The following is a 19,238-nucleotide window of genomic DNA, read 5'->3' on the forward strand; positions in this document are numbered from 1 at the left end:
ACTGAATGCCGCCTCAGTGACGACAAATTTGGGAGCAATAAATAAATAATATACAACTTCATCTCTTGGTCGATAAAACACCATAAAGCACACAATAAGAATGAGCAATCTGTCAGAACAAAATAAAACTAACCATAAAAATCACAATTGTGATCCTCAAACTTTGGAATAGGCCGTACCTTCACTCACAACAAAATCTACTTCTGCCTGTACTAACCATTCTCTCCATCAACTGTTCGCTACTTCTAATACTAGAGGCATTCAGTAAGTAACGCAAGATATAGGCTGTTTATTTCTGACAGCAGGTTGGTTTTATTTAGCTTTCCCATACAATACTTTTTCCCCACTTTTTCGCACACAAAACCTTATTTTTGACAATAATCTCCATTCAACGTGACGGCCTTACACCACTGTACAGGGAGAGCCTGTACACTTGCATAATACCACTCTACTGGTTTACGTCGGAGCTAAATTCTTGCTTCATCAGTAACCTCCCCTTCATTCACGTATTGCATTATTTTCGTCATGGCGGCAACACCAGCAACCGTTACGAAATTGTTTAGAATGAAAAACAGTCCACAGTTGCACTAATTATGTTTATATTAAATCTTGAACATGGTTTCAACTATAATCATATATCCTTCTTCAGAAGTCATAAGCTTTTAAAAATGAAAAACGTGTTAGCGAAGCGGCTGCGTCACGATCAATAAAATAAAATAACTTCAACAGACATAAACCTGTTTCGATCACAAGTAATACTACATATGGCATCTTATGTCCTCCGCCACTACATCTGTTGGAATTATTTTATTTTATTGATCGTGACGCAGCCGCTTCGCTAAGACGTTTTTCATTTTTAAAAGCTTATGACTTCTGAAGAAGGCTATATTATTATAGTTGAAACCATGGTCAAGATTTAGTATAAACATAATTAGTGCAACTGTGGGCTGTTTTTCGTTCGAAACAATTCATGTATTGCTTCCCGCGAAGTGCATAGCTCCAAACGGACGGAAGTCGGAAGGTGAGAGTTCGGGGCTTTAGGGTGGGTGAGGAAAAACGGTCCGACGAAGTTTTTTTGGGCTCCTCTCGTGTGCACAGACTTTTGTGAGTCTTGCGTTGTCATGGAGAAGGAGAAGACGACGAACACGCTGAAGTCGTTTCTCCAATCTCGTGAGTGTAGCACAATACACTTCAGAGTTGGGCGTTACACCATGAGGGAAGACATCAAACAGATAACTCCTTCAGAGTCCAGAAGACTGTCGCCACGTCTTTGCGGGCTAACGGTGCGCCTTTGAACTTTTTCTTCGGAGGAGAGGTGGCGTGGCGCCACTGTGTGGATTGCCATTTTGTTTTCGGTTCTAAGTGGTGAACCCACGGTTCATCACCTGTAACGATGTTCGACAAAAATTGTCACGATCAGCCTCGTAATGCGCAAGCAATGCCCACAGATGGTCCTTCATCATTATGGTTTTCTTTCAGACAGCGAGGAATCCAGCGCGAGCACACCTTCGAGTACCCCACTTTAGTCTACTCAAATGGTGATTCTTAGTGGTAAGTTCTGCAGAAGTTTTTTTGACAAGCTTTCTCCAGATTTTAAGGATGCTGAACCCGAAGTTTCAAAGTCCCATCAAAATTTCGGTTCGGAAATAGGTCGGAAATGGAAGAAAAGACTCCGAAGTAATTGACTTGTTTTTTCCTACAACTCAGAAACGTCACAATTTTCGGCAATGCTGACTATTTGTTAAAATAAAAAAGATAAAATGTACCAAAAGATTGGTCTGAGTGACGTTTTTCGTCAGACCAACCGTATGGCGTGCAGCGCGCGTTGAAGTTAGCGCAATTTCAGGCGCTGCCTTCAAAATCCACACCTCATCCCTCAATAAGTTATGATGTTCGTTCAAACGGTTAAATGAAGACTTCCATCGCTTCTACAATTAAAAGTATTCAAATAACATAAATGTCGTTTGCATCTGGTAACAATAATAATATCTATTATAATATTATGTTACTAATATAATAATTTTAAAGAAATTTCAAAGAAGTTTCATTCTCTTCGAGCTTCGTGCACCAATGCCGCCATCTTTACTTGACGCTCCTGCAGAAGAGAATATATATGGGTATGTTACCAGCTAAGTAAGATAACAGATGACTAACTTCAGTTCACAACAGCTACTAGGTAAACAATTTATTTCTTTCTTTATTTCTTTCTCACTGGTCATACCGGACTCGAGAGTCCATTAGCGCAACAACGTATTTTTGCCATATGTCCCTGTCTTGGGCTATTTCCTTCCATTCACCTTCAATACCTAGGCTCCTCAAATCAGCCTTCACATTGTCCTCCCATCTACGCCTCGGTCTCCCCACAGGACGTTTTCCCTCTAAGTGCCCTACCAGTACTCTGCGCGCTGCCCCGCCCTCATCCATTCGAGCTACGTGACCCGATCATTGCAGCCCACGTGATTTAATAATATTGATTGCTCCGAAAATTTTCCTCAAAATTTTGTTTTCAAATACTCGAAACGGCTTTTAATTTTGCACAGTGAGAGACCAAGTCTCACACCCATACAGTATAGCTGGTAGAATAATAGTTTTGTATATTCTAATCTTTAAATTCCTAGACTATATCCGTGGTGAAAGTAATCTATTCAGTGAGAAGTAGCACGCATTTCCCGCCCGTAATCTCTTCTTCAGTTCGGATTCAATCTCATTTCTCGAAGTGATGTCCACGCCTAGATACTTAAATGTGTTCACTTTTTCAAACTGCAAGTCTCCAACTTTTAACATTTCCTAGTAGTAACCAGGTATTTAGTTTTGTCTTCACTTATCCTTACACCTACATCTTCACTAGCCTTGATTAACGCATTCTCATTTGCTGTTACAGATTCTTTCCTATCGCTAATGATGTTTAGATCATCTGCATATCCTAATATCTTAATATTTCCATTTAACTCCACTCCCTCAGAATTATCTGCTGCCATTCCTACAATATATTCTAGAACTAAATTAAAAAGTAGCGGAGACAGGGCACCTCTCTGCTTAAGTCCGTTCTTTATTACAAATTATTCTGACTCCAATTTCCCCACGCGTACTCTACCTTTTGTATTTGTCAAACTTGCTAAGGAGAATGAGAGAGCGAGAAGGTCCCATAAACGCAGCTCAGTGAGATTAATTTTCAACAAAACGATGTTAACGCGTGTCGCTCAGGAAACATTTCTAATTGTAAGGTCAACGAACGCTTATTATCAGTGTTAATAGACAATTTGGCCAAAGCAGACATAGCTTACAACAGAGTTGTGCTTATGACGACCGTACTACCTTTAGCTCCCACGGCCGGAGTGGCCGAGCGGTTCTAGGCGCTTCAGTCTGGAACCGCGTGACCACTACGGTTGCAGGTACGAATCCTGCCTTGGGCGTGGATGTGTGTGATTTCCTTAGGTTTAAGTAGGTCTAAGTTCTAGGGGACTGATGACCTCAGATGTTAAGTCCCATAGTGCTCAGAGCCATTTGAACCATTTTTTTGGCACCCGCACACTCATACGTTGTTGTTGCTGGGGAAGCCATGGACCTTCTCGTTACTTTAAGAGGCATTAATCAACAAAATAATATATTTTTTATGAAACCATGAAGAAGAAAAATCTCACAAAAATCGCTCTAAGCACTATGGGACTTAACATCTGAGGTCATCAGTCCCCTAGACTTAGAACTACTTAACCCTAATTAACCTAAGGACATCACACACATCCATGCCCGAGGCAGGATTCGAACCTGTGACCGTAGCAGCAGCACGGTTCCGGACTGAAGCGCCTAGAACCGCTCGGCCACAGAAGCCGGCGAAAACGTCGCACCAGTTTTCTTCTACTCAGAGAATTGGCCACACCGCATGACAGAATATTTTGTTATCGCACGCAGTTGGCAGCTGTGACATTACTTGTGCTCTTTACAATCTCCGAAAAATGAAATTCATCAGCACACAGAAGAAAAGCCCTGAATTGCAACAGGATCCGAATGTGGACAAAGAGGCTGTACAGGAGTGTGGGAAACAATTCCCCGTCAAGTAGTATGAGGGTGAAGGCGAAGAGTCTCTGAACTACCCCCAGGTACAGAAGCTACATCAGGTCGGCAATCGAGGAGGAAGAGGAAACTGAAGCAAGGACTGCTACAGACGAAGGCAAGCCATGTTTCACACTGTTGTTATCATAATATCCCTTCGTGAAATCTCATGACGTCGTAATTGTAAGAAACACTGTACGTTCGTTTCAACTCTAATGTATCATAATTATTTGTAATTATAATAGGTAATAAATTGTTTGTAATGCAGATGAAATTGTGGGGGATTACGAAGCTGGCTTTCAGAGGTACAGATCAACTATAGATCAAATATTCACCCTACGTCAAATTTTGGAAAAGAAATGGGAATACATTAAACCAGTTCATAATCTTTTCATATATTTTACAAAAGCATATGATTCAGTATTGCAATCAAAATTGTACAGAATTCTTTTGGAACTTGGAATACCAAAGAAGTATGTTCAACTTGTCAGACTAACCATCAAGCGTTACAGACGACCTTGAATTGTATTTCGATGGAATGAAGGAAACGCAGCTGTGAGGTTTATCTGAAAATGACCACCGACAGAGCACAGAGCCAAACAGCTCCATACAACAGGTACCCTACATCAAGAGGGTGGGGTCAATGGCGTCTCACAAACTTTGTGTCCTTCCACCACCGCAAGCATCAACTACCAACCACTGCATTAACATCGTAACACTACTGGAGGATGGAATCAGGCAATGGATGCCCAACGAAGTACGTAAGAAAGCTTGTCAAAAAGCTTCTAGAAAACTTCTCGCTATTTGGCATTTCTTAGGTCCATCTGAGTGGACTAAACTGATGGGCGACTGTGTCAGCACTAACAGCAGATATACCAATTGAGCAGCGAGGTGTTTGATTATGATCCGTCGGTCACCTCCAATGAGAGTGTCCGCACGTTCCAACACTGCAGGTGTCGCAGCTGTATGTGGCCGGCCGGCATACGGGAGATCAGACAGGTTTGCGCGACCTTGTTGCGATGATGACAGACGCCTCGCCCAGCGACTCATCGTGCTCTTGTGCACTGCTAAGTTTCCGCTCCGTAGACATTGTGCAAGGGCATTTGAATATCTGCTATGCTCTGGTTTTCCGCCAAAACAAAACTCAGTGACAGCTCTCTGCTTGGAATGCGCCTCCGTTAATTTCTAAAGCTACGTATAGCGGCGCCACTTATCGGAATTTCATGAACCGTAGGGGCTGAAGCGAGAATTTTCGACGATGCCTGCAAATAAGATCGCGTTTTTTTTTAAACTAAACCGCTCGAGAAAAAAATGGTGAACGCCATCGTGCTACTACCAAATGAACTAAAATTCCACCTACGCTAAAATCACAGCTATTACACTACTGGCCATTAAAATTGCTACACCAAGACGAAATGCAGATGATAAACGGGTGTTCATTGGATAAATATATTATACTAGAACTGATATCTGATTACATTTTCACGCCATTTGGGTTCATATATCCTGAGAAATCAGTACCCAGAACAACCACCTCTGGCCGTAATAACGGCCTTGATACACCTGGGCATTGAGTCAAACAGAGCTTGGATGGCGTGTACACGTACAGCTGCCCATGCAGCTTCAACAGGATTCTACAGTTCATTAAGAGTAGTGACTAGCGTATTGTGGCGAGCCAGTTGCTCGTCCACCATTGACCAGCCGTTTTCAATTGGTGAGAGATCTGTAGAATGTCCTGGCCAGGGCAGCAGTGGAACATTTTCTGTATCCAGAAAGGCCCGTACCGGACCTGCAGCATGCGGTCGTGCATTATCCTGCTGAAATGTAGGGTTTCGCAGGGATCGAATGAAGGGTAGAGCCACGGGTCGTAACACATCTTAAATATAACGTCCACTTGTCAAAGTGCCGTCAATGCGAACAAGAGGTGACCCGAGACGTGTAACCAGTGGCATCCCATACCATCACGCCGGGTGATACCCCAGCATGGCGATGATGAGTAAACGTCTCCAATGTGCGTTCATCGCGATGTCGCCAAACACGGATGCGACCATCATGATGCTGTAAACAGAACCTGGATTCATCCGAAAAAATGACGTTTTGCAATTCGTGCACCCAGGTTCGTCGTTGAGAACACCATCGCAGGCGCTCCTGTCTGTGATGCAGCGTCGAGGGTAACCGCAGCCATGGTCTCCGAGCTGCTAGTCCATGCTGCTGCAAACGTCGTCGAACTGTTCGTGCAGATGGTTGTTGTCTTGCAAACGTCCCCATTTGTTGACTCAGGGATCGAGACGTGACTGCACGATCCGTTACAGCCATGCGGATAAGATGCCTGTTGGGATCCAGCACGGCGTTCCGTATTACCCTCCTGTACCCACAGATTCCATATTCTGCTAACAGTCAATGGATCTCGACCAACGCGAGCAGCGATGTCGCGAATCGATAAACCGCAATCGCGGTAGGCTACAATCCGACCTTTATCGAAGCCGGAAACGTGATGGTACGCATTTCTCCTCCTTATACGAGGCATCACCAGGCAACGCCGGTCAACTGCTGTTTGTGTATGAGAAACCGGTTGGAAACTTTCATCATGTCAGCACGTTGTAGGTGTCGCCACCGGCGCCAACCTTGTGTGAATGCTCTGAAAAGCTAATCACTTGCATATCACAGCATCTTCTTCCTGTCGGTTAAATTTCACGTCTGCATCACGTCATCTTCGTCGTGTACCAATTTTAATGGCCAGTAGTGTACATGAATGTAGTACAGATATCTATACATATAATATTAACCATGGTGGCTGCGTAATGTTCAGAACAGAGTTCACTCAGCTCTCTTCGTAAAAGACGTACTCACTGACTGCAAGAAAAATACATGAGACGAAACACTGACTCTGTCTTCGCGGCCTCGCCTTGTCAGAGACGTCTGCCAATAACCGTTACACTCATAGCTTCTACAAAAGTTTTCGCAATTTGGCGTTTCTTCGCACCATCTGAGTGGACTAAACTGGTGGGAGAGTCAGCACTACCAGCAGAGATACCAAGTGAGCAGCAGTTCGCTGTAAACTGTACTGAGCTCACAAAACTCAAAATTCGACTAGCTGACCAAAATAGCTGCCGGTGACTAAAGTGAACACGTAGTTTTCCTTTTCTCCTGCAATAACGCAAGCTCTGTGTCCACATTGCTCAGCCGTGGCCCGCGTCCACCGTTAGTGATTACAAATGTCCCAGCATCACGCTCGCAGTTCACTTCCTACCAACTCGCTCACCGCAGATCCACTCCACGTTGTCCAATTGCGTCACCGAACCTCTGCCGCATAGGCGGAGGTGTCGAAGGATGCGCAGCCTACGCGCCCACGGAAAAGTCTCCAAAATTGGACTCCGGCAGCGGGTAAATCAAAAGCGCTGTGTCACATGTCACACACGCAGTGATTAAAGCAGTGGACTCGCGTTCGGTAACAGTGAGGTTCAAGCGGCGATCAAGTAGGGGTTTTTAGTGATTTCCTAAAATTAATTTTAATTTTTATAATCAACAGCCTCAGTTGCACCGTTTACCTAGAATTTACCTAGGTTTCAGTCGGGATAACCCAACCTGCTTCAGAATAACAGTAACTACCGTTTGTCCATAGTGGACATCGTCAAGCTAAAACTACAAATCCATAAATTATCGTCAGACTGTAAAAACTTATCTGAAACTGCCTCGGCCCCACTTCGCGACCGCGATGCGGCAGCCACGAGTGCTGTGCAGCTTTAATACTACAAAGAAGACATTTTGTTTCTATTGACAGAAGTGAAATACAACTCCTTAGAAGTGGGGCCGAGGCAGTATCAGATAAGTTTTTACAGTCTGACGATAATTTATGGATTTGTAGTTTTAGCTTGACGATGTCCACTGTGGACAAACGGTAGCTACTGTTATTCCGAAGAAGTTTGGGTTATCCCGAGTGAAACCTACGTAAATTCTAGGTAAACGGTGCAACTGAGGCTGTTGATAATCAAAATTAAAATTAATGTTTATACAGTTGCTGACAGGGCCGCGAAATGTTGAAGACATTTAAGTTTCCTAAAATAGCTTCTGGAGAATGCAAGATCTTTCTTTTATAATAAAAAGGCTAGTTTCCTGTCCTTTTCTTGCCCAACCAAGCCTTTTCGGCGTTAACAATAACGCCGCACCTTTCGTTAAGTCACGTTCTTCCGAGTAGAAAAACGAGTTTATTCCACATTTTACTTCCTAGGATGGTAGAGTGGGTAGGCCTTTTTTTGGGGGGGGGGGGGGTCATCACACTTCTGACTGGTTTGAATTGGATCGATGTGACTTCTCCTGTGAGTAAATAACATGCCTTAGGCATAAGTTGCAGTTTTATTAAATAAAGTTATTAGCTGTACAGGTATAAGTTTATGACGCTGTTGAAGTTCGAGACACGACGTAATTCCTGTTACCACACTACCTCAGGAAGGGAACAAAAACAATTGCATAGCACGAATTGAATCTGTAAGATGCAGCTCTTTCACATGTATAGTTAGCAGCTGCATGAGCTCTATTAACTCTTTTAAGAATACAAACAGTTTCAGAGAAACACTGTATGCCTTGATATTCCCGTGTGGTAAAAGCAATAACGCACACTGTGCCACAGTGCAAGCCCACACGTCGTAGACCGACTCGAAAATACAATGCAGCTGTAATTATAATCAGAACGGATAGAAGTTTCCCACAGAGGCAGGACTGCTGGACAAAAGCCAGTCTATCCATACGAGACTCGTCTCGTTTGACACCGACAGTGCGGGGCTGCGCAGCGAAGCCTGCCGGTGACAGGCAGTTCCCGATACGGCACAGCGGCGACAAGTGTGTCAGCGCAGGTCCGCCGAAGGTCTTCCAAGCAGGCGTGCCTCGCGCAGAGCTGCGCTGCATGCCAGAAGAGCCGCAGCGACCGGCAGGGGCCGCCGCGCCGCGCCGCGCCTTCCACCGCTCGCCGGGCGCTGCTGGCGTCGTTCAGCAGACTCCACTGGTTACACGGCCCGCCAGCCCACCTCCGTAGCCGAGTTTGCTTTCATGTTCAGGACAGAGCGGGGCTCCTGTTTGTAAGCTCTGACACGACGACACAGCAGCATTGTACGACAAGTCTTACAAATATACTGCTGGAGACCTTGTTACCAATCTCTTTCTCTCCCCCGGTGCTGTTATCGGGAATCCTAGCATCTTTTTCCTACATTGTGTGACGTCCCTTTCCTCCTCCATCACTCGCCGGGAGGAGACGCGACTCGTAACGATGTTCGTCCCCGTTGGTGTGACGTGGAACAGCACCTGTAACTCTCGTAAGAAAACAACTCCTCGCGTGGTTTAGAAATATTCTGTTATCTGTCCCCAACAGCCTTCTCAGTTTGTGCGAACTGGTAAACTGCAATCGTTTATTTTTATTTTTATGCCCGGTTAGTTCCGTGATGAAATAAAATCTTGGCCAGAATGAGAGTTTCACTCTGCAGCGGAGTGTGCGCTGATATGAAACTTCCTGGCAGATTAAAATTGTGTGCCGGACCGAGACTCGAACTCGGGACCTTTGCCTTTCGCGGGCAAGTGCTCTACCAACTGAGCTATCCAAGCACGACTCACGGCCCGTTCTGCGAACCAGAAGAGCTTCTGTAAAGTTTGGAAGGTAGGAGGCGAGGTACTGGCAGAAGTGAAACAGTGAGGACGGGGCGTGAGTCGCGCTTGGGTAGCTCAGTGGGTAGAGAACTTGCCCGCGAAAGGTAAAGGTCCTGAGTTAGAGTCTCGGTCCCGCACACAGATTTAATCTGCCAGGAAGTTTCAAATAAAATCTTGATTCTTGATTTCATCATTACGGTCGTTTTTCACATCATACATAGCGAGGATAAAATTTGCTGTCTACCATTCCGTTGCTACGTCCAGTTATTAACAACGGTCCGATGTAACTCCAGAGATAACTTATGCTGGAGTAAATGTCTTTTTTTTTTTAATACGCCGTGATACTGGTTTAAACTAATCACTCTTCCCTGTCCATTATTCATGTACTCACTTAGTCAAAATGTTTAAAGAGTTAGGCGACACTTAAGATTTATCTTTTGATTCAGATTTTATTGTTCTTTCTGTAATTAATCGTTTGTCCCTACAACACACGTACACCAATATGTCATTCAAGATTAACTTCTGTTCAGTTCAGCAATCGTGACGCTGCCGACAACTTTTGACTATTCGGCGTACTTGTCTTTCTTCGTGTCTTCGTTTTATTGTGTCCTCCTCAAGACTACGAATTGTTTTTCTGCCGTTAATCCATTGCTCTCAAAGTTTGTAACTGTTCATCAGTACGAAGGCTAAGTACGATAAACTAATATCACTCAATTGAAGTCTAACACTCGTCTTACTATACCCTCGTGTTGAGAACGGTAAAGATTAACTTTCATCAGTCGAATGACTGAGCAAGACTTCAGTCTCTACCTCATGAATTATCAAACTTCCAAAAATGAAACAATCTAATAGCGTTTGCGTCCAGACAACTATCGCGAAAGTACTCCAGAGCGACTAACTGAACATTTCCGTATCCGAGTTGCATTGTAGTCGCATTGAATTTCCTTTTCGATGCGGCTACAACTCTCTTCCATGGTAAATGTTATCTTTGACTGAATTACTTTCTTGAATTTAATCTTCGTTCATATGATTTTGAATTTATTTTATAGATATTTGATAAAGAATCTAGGATAATCCTTTCCTTTTCCCACCCTTTTTGTATGCTATTCTCAGTGTTTGAATATTATACATGTTAATCAAATTATTACCAGTGCAGATTTTATCGTCAATAGTTGCTGTCACTGTCAAGATGACTCACTTCCCTACTTTCAGTTTTTACAAAGTTTGTTAATTGGGGTTTTCTGTCCTTGGGGCGTTACAATTGTCCAATTCTTCCTTTAACTAAGTTACGTCCCCACCGCATTATTGCCCGCACGCGAGGGTAACATACACCAGCCTGCAACTGAGTAGGGTACTGAACGTGACTGAAAAGAAATTATATAGAGTGGCGTGTTTTGTGGTAGGTGATGAGTGCCACCACTCTTAAGACGGACGTTCAGTTCGCTTGGTGTATAACGGTTAACGGGAAGCACGTATCCCAATCTCGCCTACATCAAATTCACTTTGCGGACTCTCTATTGCATATCACCCGCGGAGCGATGGATACAGATGACTATCGCCTTATCTGTGGATCGGCGAAGAATGTTTGGCATTTGGTGCGCCAGATGTTGGCTTTCTTCGCACGCGTGACTACAGACCGAATAACTGCAAAATGGCGCCTCTTCCCGGATGAGATGTATTTTCCTAGATCAAAAACGAATTCTGTGACATAGATACGTGGCCATGCCGTCCACTACCTGTTCGGTGACGGTTAGGCGACAGTTTTCTGTCTTGGCACTACTTAAACGAACGATACTGTGCGATCGCACGGAACCCCAGGTACCAGCAATACGTCTCAAATTTACTCCTGAGCACGTTCCATAATCCACCTCGCAGCTGCATTATTTATAACAGGAGAACTTGAAACAGAAACCCTCTTCGTTAGGTTTGAACAAGCAAAGGCGAGCACATACAGGGTGTTTCAAAAATGACCGGTATATTTGAAACGGAATTAAAAACTAAACGAGCAGCGATAGAAATACACCGTTTGTTGCAATATGCTTGGGACAACAGTACATTTTCAGGCGGACAAACTTTCGAAATTACAGTAGTTACAATTTTCAACAACAGGTGGCGCTGCAAGTGATGTGAAAGATATAGAAGACAACGCAGTCTGTGGGTGCGCCATTCTGTACGTCGTCTTTCTGCTGTAAGCGTGTGCTGTTCACAACGTGCAAGTGTGCTGTGGACAACATGGTTTATTCCTTATAGCAGAGGATTTTTCTGGTGTTGGAATTCCACCGCCTAGAACACAGTGTTGTTGCAACAAGACGAAGTTTTCAACGGAGGTTTAATGTAACCAAAGGACCGAAAAGCGATACAATAAAGGATCTGTTTGAAAAATTTCAACGGACTGGGAACGTGACGGATGAACGTGCTGGAAAGGTAGGGCGACCGCGTACGGCAACCACAGAGGGCAACGCGCAGCTAGTGCAGCAGGTGATCCAACAGCGGCCTCGGGTTTCCGTTCGCCGTGTTGCAGCTGCGGTCCAAATGACGCCAACGTCCACATATCGTCTCATGCGCCAGAGTTTACACCTTTATCCATACAAAATTCAAACGCGGCAACCCCTCAGCGCCGCTACCATTGCTGCACGAGAGACATTCGCTAACGATATAGTGCACAGGATTGATGACGGCGATATGCATGAGGGCAGCATTTGGTTTACTGACGAAGCTTATTTTTACCTGGACGGCTTCGTCAATAAACAGAACTGGCGCATATGGGGAACCGAAAAGCCCCATGTTGCAGTGCCATCGTCCCTGCATCCTCAAAAAGTACTGGTCTGGGTCGCCATTTCTTCCAAAGGAATCATTGGCCCATTTTTCAGATCCGAAACGATTACTTCATCTCGCTATCTGGACATTCTTCGTGAATTTGTGGCGGTACAAACTGCCTTAGACGACACTGCGAACACCTCGTGGTTTATGCAAGATGGTGCCCGGCCACATCGCACGGCCGACGTCTTTAATTTCCTGAATGAATATTTCGATGATCGTGTGATTGCTTTGGGCTATTCTAAACATACAGGAGGCGGCGTGGATTGGCCTCCCTATTCGCCAGACATGAACCCCTGTGACTTCTTTCTGTGGGGACACTTGAAAGACCAGTTGTACCGCCAGAATCCAGAAACAATTGAACAGCTGAAGCAGTACATCTCATCTGCATGTGAAGCCATTCCGCCAGACACGTTGTCAAAGGTTTCGGGTAATTTCATTCAGAGACTACGCCATATTATTGCTACACATGGTGGATATGTGGAAAATATCGTACTATAGAGTTTCCCAGACCGCAGCGCCATCTGTTGTTGACAATTGCAACTACTGTAATTTCGAAAGTTTGTCTGCCTGAAAATGTACTGTTGTCCCAAGCATATTGCAACAAACGGTGTATTTCTATCGCTGCTCGTTTAGTTTGTATTGCCGTTTCAAATATACCGGTCATTTTTGAAACACCCTGTAGCTACGAGAAGACATGCAACGACAATTTCGCAGCGAGTAGCACTATGGATCCTCACGTCGTAACAAGATGACCTCTTTGATTTTCCTTCCAGTTTGATACCCGACGAGGACCGGCTCTCATTTACCTTCCTCTCGGCATTATGAGGCGTACTATAGAAAATGGTTCAAATGGCTCTGAGCACTATGGGACTTGACATCTGAGGTCATCAGTCCCCTAGAACTTAGAACTACTTAAAGCTAACTAACCTAATGACAGCACACACATCCATACCCGAGGCAGGATTCGAACCTGCGACCGTAGCGGTCTCACGGTTCCAGACTGAAGCGCCTAGAACCGCCACACCAGCCGGCGGTACTATAGAAAGAGCTTTCGCAACACACCGGTGACGGCACAGAAACAATTCTTTTCTCCTTTCCCTCGATCTATTTTGGTCCTCTTGGATCCTGTACCTTCCACCGCTTAATTCTGAAGGGGAGGACAGGACGTGGCCAAGCCTCGGGTTGTGAACGCTGCCCACTTTGCCCATGACGCCCTCTCGCCAGCCTTGAAAGGTAAAAAACATCGATAACGTGTGCCTGTTCTGTGGCACTAGTCTCGCAGATAAGCTGGTTCGAATCCTGAGGGTGGAAGAGATTTTCACTGCCAGTAATTGACCGGCAAGAGGGGAAAATTTGGAGGCGTTAAGATCCTGGTGACCAGTCTTTGTGGCAATGTGCTGTTTAAATTCCAAACCTCTCCGGACTGCCTCCTGAAGTGAGGGCTTGTCACACTGTTGATGGAGATCCGTCAGTCGGATGAGAGGACGTTGAGATCGGCAGCTCCATTTGTGCTGCTTGAGAGGAGCAGGCTTTGTGTCGTCACCAGTCCCACCCTTTCCCTTCTCTCATGATCATAATACACCACACACATAATTCTACAGTGTACGCACATACTTCACCCTCACCTCCACTCCACAAATACACATACGACAAAACTCTTACATATCCGTAAGGAAAGCGGCCAACGTGCGTGGAGGAAGGACGCCCTTTATAATGTTATTTTTTAATTTCTTTCAGTAAAACCCTTAAATACAATAACACGAGGCAGTTACATTTTGTCGCCATGCTACGACGAAAAATGTAAGCGGAGACAATAAAAGACCCAGAGCGATATGTGAACATTGAATAAAGGAAGAAGGTCTTTGTCTTTTTGGGTAGCTAAAATGAATAATGCCTATTTGATCTTACTATTCTGTTGGATGTCACCCAGATGGAGTGTGGATTATATGTAACGTTCCATTAAATAATAATTTCCATTAAATAATGATCCATCTCAACACTCATCGTGTCGTGATAATTATTTCAAAATTACGCATCAAAAATATTAACGTGAAAATTAATTGGATAAAGTTTGATGTGGCCATCTTTAAAACGGAATCGATTCGTTTCGTGCAAAAATTTTTAGGACTATTTGGTTCCAGTTTGTTCACTACCATTTTTAAAATTTTTTTTAGAATTAAGAAACTAAGTCTGAATATTGCACTAAATGAGATTGTCATGTAAAGAAAACAATTTAATAACCATTTGGTTGCGCAATTATTAAACGGACAGATTTCATGAAAATTACCAGCCTAACTGATATTTTCTAATTTCATAAAAGGTGCATGAAAACCTCACTGATATTTAAAAGAATTTATATCAACTACAGACATTGCAACTGGGCTTGTAGTGAAGACAAAACTCAGTTTAATTTTTTAATATTGTCTACCCATTCTATCATTAACTTCTGATTAAGGAAAGGTGGGAACTACTTATCCATTAGTAGTATGAGGCCATACTAAACCTTACCTACAGGCGGCTCAACCCACCCCATTGGGATACCCCATACAACATTTGCATTTTTACGTTTAAATTATATAAACTTAAGAGAATATATATTAATGCACATTGTTTGTTGTTACAACGGTCTTCAATACGGAGAGACAGGTGTAATGCAGCTCTCTTCGCTAGGCTATACGTGCTAGTCCCTCTATCTCTGCACGACTATCGCAACCTTAAACCACTTCGTTTAGTAACAGTTGGTCTCGCTCTACATTTTTTACCCCTGAAGTCCCTCTCCACCCCACCCCACCTCACCTCACCCACCTCCACCCATTAACCAAATTGACTAGCGACCTATTCCTTCTTTTACTTAATTGGTGCCATATATTTGTTCATAATTCGCTTCAGAATCTTTTCGTTAGTTAGCACACCTATCCAGCTGATCTTCAGAATTTGAAAAGTTTCTATTCTCTTTTCCTCTGCATTGTTTATCGTTCACCTCTTACTTCCGTACAAAGCTACGTTGCAAATACTTCCACAGAAGACTTCGCAACACTTAACTGTATACTGCATGTTGAAATACCTGTGTTTTTTAGAAAAGCTTTTCTTGCTAGTCGTCGAATACTTTCAGTGTCTCATTTCCTAATCTGTCTCGCGTTTCATTACCTAATTTAATTCGTTTACATTCCACTGCCTCTGTTTCACTTTTGTTTATGTCCATCCTGTAACACAGTTTCAAGACATTATCCAATCCGTTTAATTGATTTGAAAGTTCTTTGATGTCTCTGACAGAATTAAAATGTCACCAGCAAAAGTAAAATGTAGTTTTGCCGTGTGAACTTTAAAATTATTAACAAATTTCTTAATAGTTCTGTTTACTGAGTTCTCAATGTACAGAAAATACGGGATATAGCCTACAACTCAGTCTTAGAGCTTTCTCAATCTTACTGCTTTCTCAATTGCTGCTTGCCTTTCATACCTTTCGCTCTTTATAACTGCAGTCTGATTCCTATGCAAGATGTAGATAAGCATTCGTTCCCTGTTTTTTATGCTGGCTAATTTCAAAATTTCAAAGAGTGTTGTCCATTGTCGAAAGCTTTCTCTAAATTGGCTCGCGTATTGCTACATTACTCCAGAATCCAAATTAATCTTCCCCGATGTCGGCTTCCACGTCTCTATTTTTGTGTAAATAATTTACAAGGGGAGATCAGAAAGTCTGCTTACATTTCATTGTATCTACACCCTCATCACAGCCTCGCTGGATAGTATATATGCGGTAGCAACACCCTCAAACGAAAACTTTTTGATCGTCCCAATACGCTACTGTTTCGCAGCCAAGGCTTATTAAACTGATAATTCTGTGATATTTGCACCTTCAACATCTGCCTATTTTGGAATAGGAATTATTATATTCATCTGGAAGTGTGGGGCTCTTTCGTCTGTCTCATCTTTTTTACATAGAAGGTAAAATAGTTTTGCCATGAATGGTTCTCCCAAATATTTTAAGGATTCTGTTGTACACGTCTTGTTTCCAGTCCGATCAGTCAGTGCTCTGTCAAATTTTGTTGCAGTGTCATATTTTCCATCTCATCTATATTCACTTCCTCTTCACTTTCTTTCATATTGGCTTAATGTTTCTTTCATGTGCATAGTGCTTCTTAATATTCATTTGAGCTCCTAACCTTCCCTTCTTTGCTCAGTAGATGCATCAATAAATAAATTGAACTGCCTCAGTAACCGCGTAGCTGAGAGCCAAATTAAAATATAAATACAGCGCACAGTCCTTGGGGACCTACACTGAGGTGCCAAAAGCCATGGAATACTTCCTAATATTGTTTCGGATCTCCTTCTGTCCAGCGTAGTGCGGCAACTCGCATTGGGATGGACTCAACAAGTGGTTGGGAGTCCCCTACAAAAATATTGAGCCATGCTGCTTCTACAGCCGTCCACAACTGCAAAAGTGTTGCCGGTGCAGGATTTTGTGCACCAACTGTCTTCTTGATTATGTTCCGTAAATGGCCGATGGGATTCAGGTCGGGAGATCTGGATGGCCCAATCATTCCCTCGAATTACCCAAAATGTTCTTCAAACCAATCGCGAACAATTGTAGCCCAGTGACATAGCACATTGTCATCCATATAAATTCCACTGTTGTTTGGGAACATGAAGTTCATGAATGGCTGAAAATGGCCACCAAGTAGCCGACCGCAATCATTTTCAGTCAATGATCTGTTCAGTTGGACTAGAGGACACAGTCCATTCCATGTAAATACAGACCACACCATTATGGAGTCACCATTAGCTTGCACAGTGCCTTGTTCACAAACTGTATCAGCGGCTAGAATGACATTTTCACTCTGCAGCGGAGTGTGCGCTGATATGAAACTTCCTGGCAGATTAAAACTGTGTGCCCCACCGAGACTCGAACTCGGGACCTTTGCCTTTCGCGGGCAAGTGCTCTGTATCAGTGGCTTCTTGGAGTCTGCGCCACACTTGTACCCTACCCTAATAAAATCGAGGCTCATCCGACCAGGTCACGGTTTTCTAGTCGTCCAGGGTCCAACCGACAGGATCACGAGCCCAGAAAAGGCTCTGTGGGCGATGTCGTGCTGATAGTAAGGTATTCGCGTCGGTCCTCTGCTGCCACAGCCCATAAAAGCTAAACTTCGCCGCACTGTCCTAACGGATATGTTCGTCGTACGTGTCACATTGATTTCTGTTGTTATTTCATGCAGTGTTGCTTGTCTGTTAGCACTGACAACTCTACACAAACGCCGCGGTTCTCGGTAGTTAAGTGAATGCCATCGGACGCTGCGTTGTCCATGGTGGCCGATAATGCCTAAAATTTGGTGACCTCGACACACTTTTGACGCTGTGGATCTCATAATATTGAATTCCCTAGCGATTTTCGAAGTGGCATGTCCTGTGCGTCTACTTTCAACGACCAATCCGCGTTGAAAGTCCGTTAATTCCCGTCGTGCGGACGTAATCACTTCGGAAACCTTTCTACATGAATCTCCTGAATACAAATGATAGCTCCACCACTGAAGTGCCTTTTTATACCTTGTGTACGCGATACTACCGCAATCTGATTAAGTGCAGATCGCTAGCCCATGACTTTTGTTACCTTAGTGTACATCTCTTGATAACTGCGATCCCCAAAGTTTATAACGTAATCCGTTGCAGGTTAACGGAGAATCTCATCCACAGGCAATACTTTCATGCAAAGAGCTCACCAGGAAATCTTTGCTGTAGCCGAAGTCGTTAAAGGGTACTTTTACATAGGCTCCTGATCGGGAGGTAGCCGGTTCGAACCCCCATAGCGGATACTCCGTTTGTCTCTAGTATTTCGCTGCAACGAGAGGAACTATTGTAGCGTACAGCTTCTGATTAATGTACGTAGCACCAGTGCGCCGATAATAATCTTAAATATTTCCGCAGTGTCTCATGGAACTGCGGAGTGCCGCAGGGGAGTGTCATAGGACCGTTGCTATTCACAATATACATAAATGACCTTGTGGATGACATCGGAAGTTCACTGGGGCTTTTTGTTTGCAGATGATGCTGTGGTGTATCGAGAGGTTGTAACAATGGAAAATTGTACTGAAATGCAGAAGGACCTGCAGCGAATTGACGCATGGTGCAGGGAATGGCAATTGAATCTCAATATAGACAAGTGTAATGTGCTGCGAATACGTAGAAAGATAGATCCCTTATCATTTAGCTACAAAATAGCAGGTCAGCAACTGGAAGCAGTTAATTCCATAAATTATCTGGGAGTACGCATTAGGAGTGATTCAAAATGGAATGATCATATAAAGTTGATCGTAGGTAAAGCAGATGCCAGACTGAGATTCATTGGAAGAATCCGAAGAAAATGCAATCCGAAACAAAGGAAGTAGGAAACAGTACGCTTGTTCGCCCACTGCATGAATACTGCTCAACAGTGTGGGATCCGTACCAGATAGGGTTGATAGAAGAGTTAGAGAAGATCCAACGGAGAGCAGCGCGCTTCGTTACAGGATCATTTAGTAATCGCGAAAGCGTTACGGAGTTGATAGATAAACTCCAGTGGAAGACTCTGCAGGAGAGACGCTCAGTAGCTCGGTACGGGCTTTTGTTAAAGTTTCGAGAACATACCTTCACCGAAGAGTCAAGTATATTGCTCCCTCCTACGTATATCTCGAGAAGAGACCATGAGGATAAAATCAGAGAGATTAGAGCCCACACAGAAGCATACCGACAATCCTTCT

The 19,238-nt window shown here is 43.8% G+C and overlaps 1 non-coding gene across 1 annotated transcript; it reads right to left on the reverse strand.

Moving 5' to 3' along the window:
• Positions 1-9,568: 9,568 nt before the first annotated feature.
• Trnas-cga (transfer RNA serine (anticodon CGA)) lies at positions 9,569-9,643 on the reverse strand. The gene has a single exon. It is a non-coding gene; the product is annotated as a tRNA-Ser (tRNA).
• Positions 9,644-19,238: the final 9,595 nt, after the last annotated feature.

The sequence above is a fragment of the Schistocerca cancellata genome, chromosome 1 (assembly GCF_023864275.1).
Source record: "Schistocerca cancellata isolate TAMUIC-IGC-003103 chromosome 1, iqSchCanc2.1, whole genome shotgun sequence".
In the NCBI taxonomy this organism is placed as follows: Eukaryota; Metazoa; Arthropoda; class Insecta; order Orthoptera; family Acrididae; genus Schistocerca; species Schistocerca cancellata.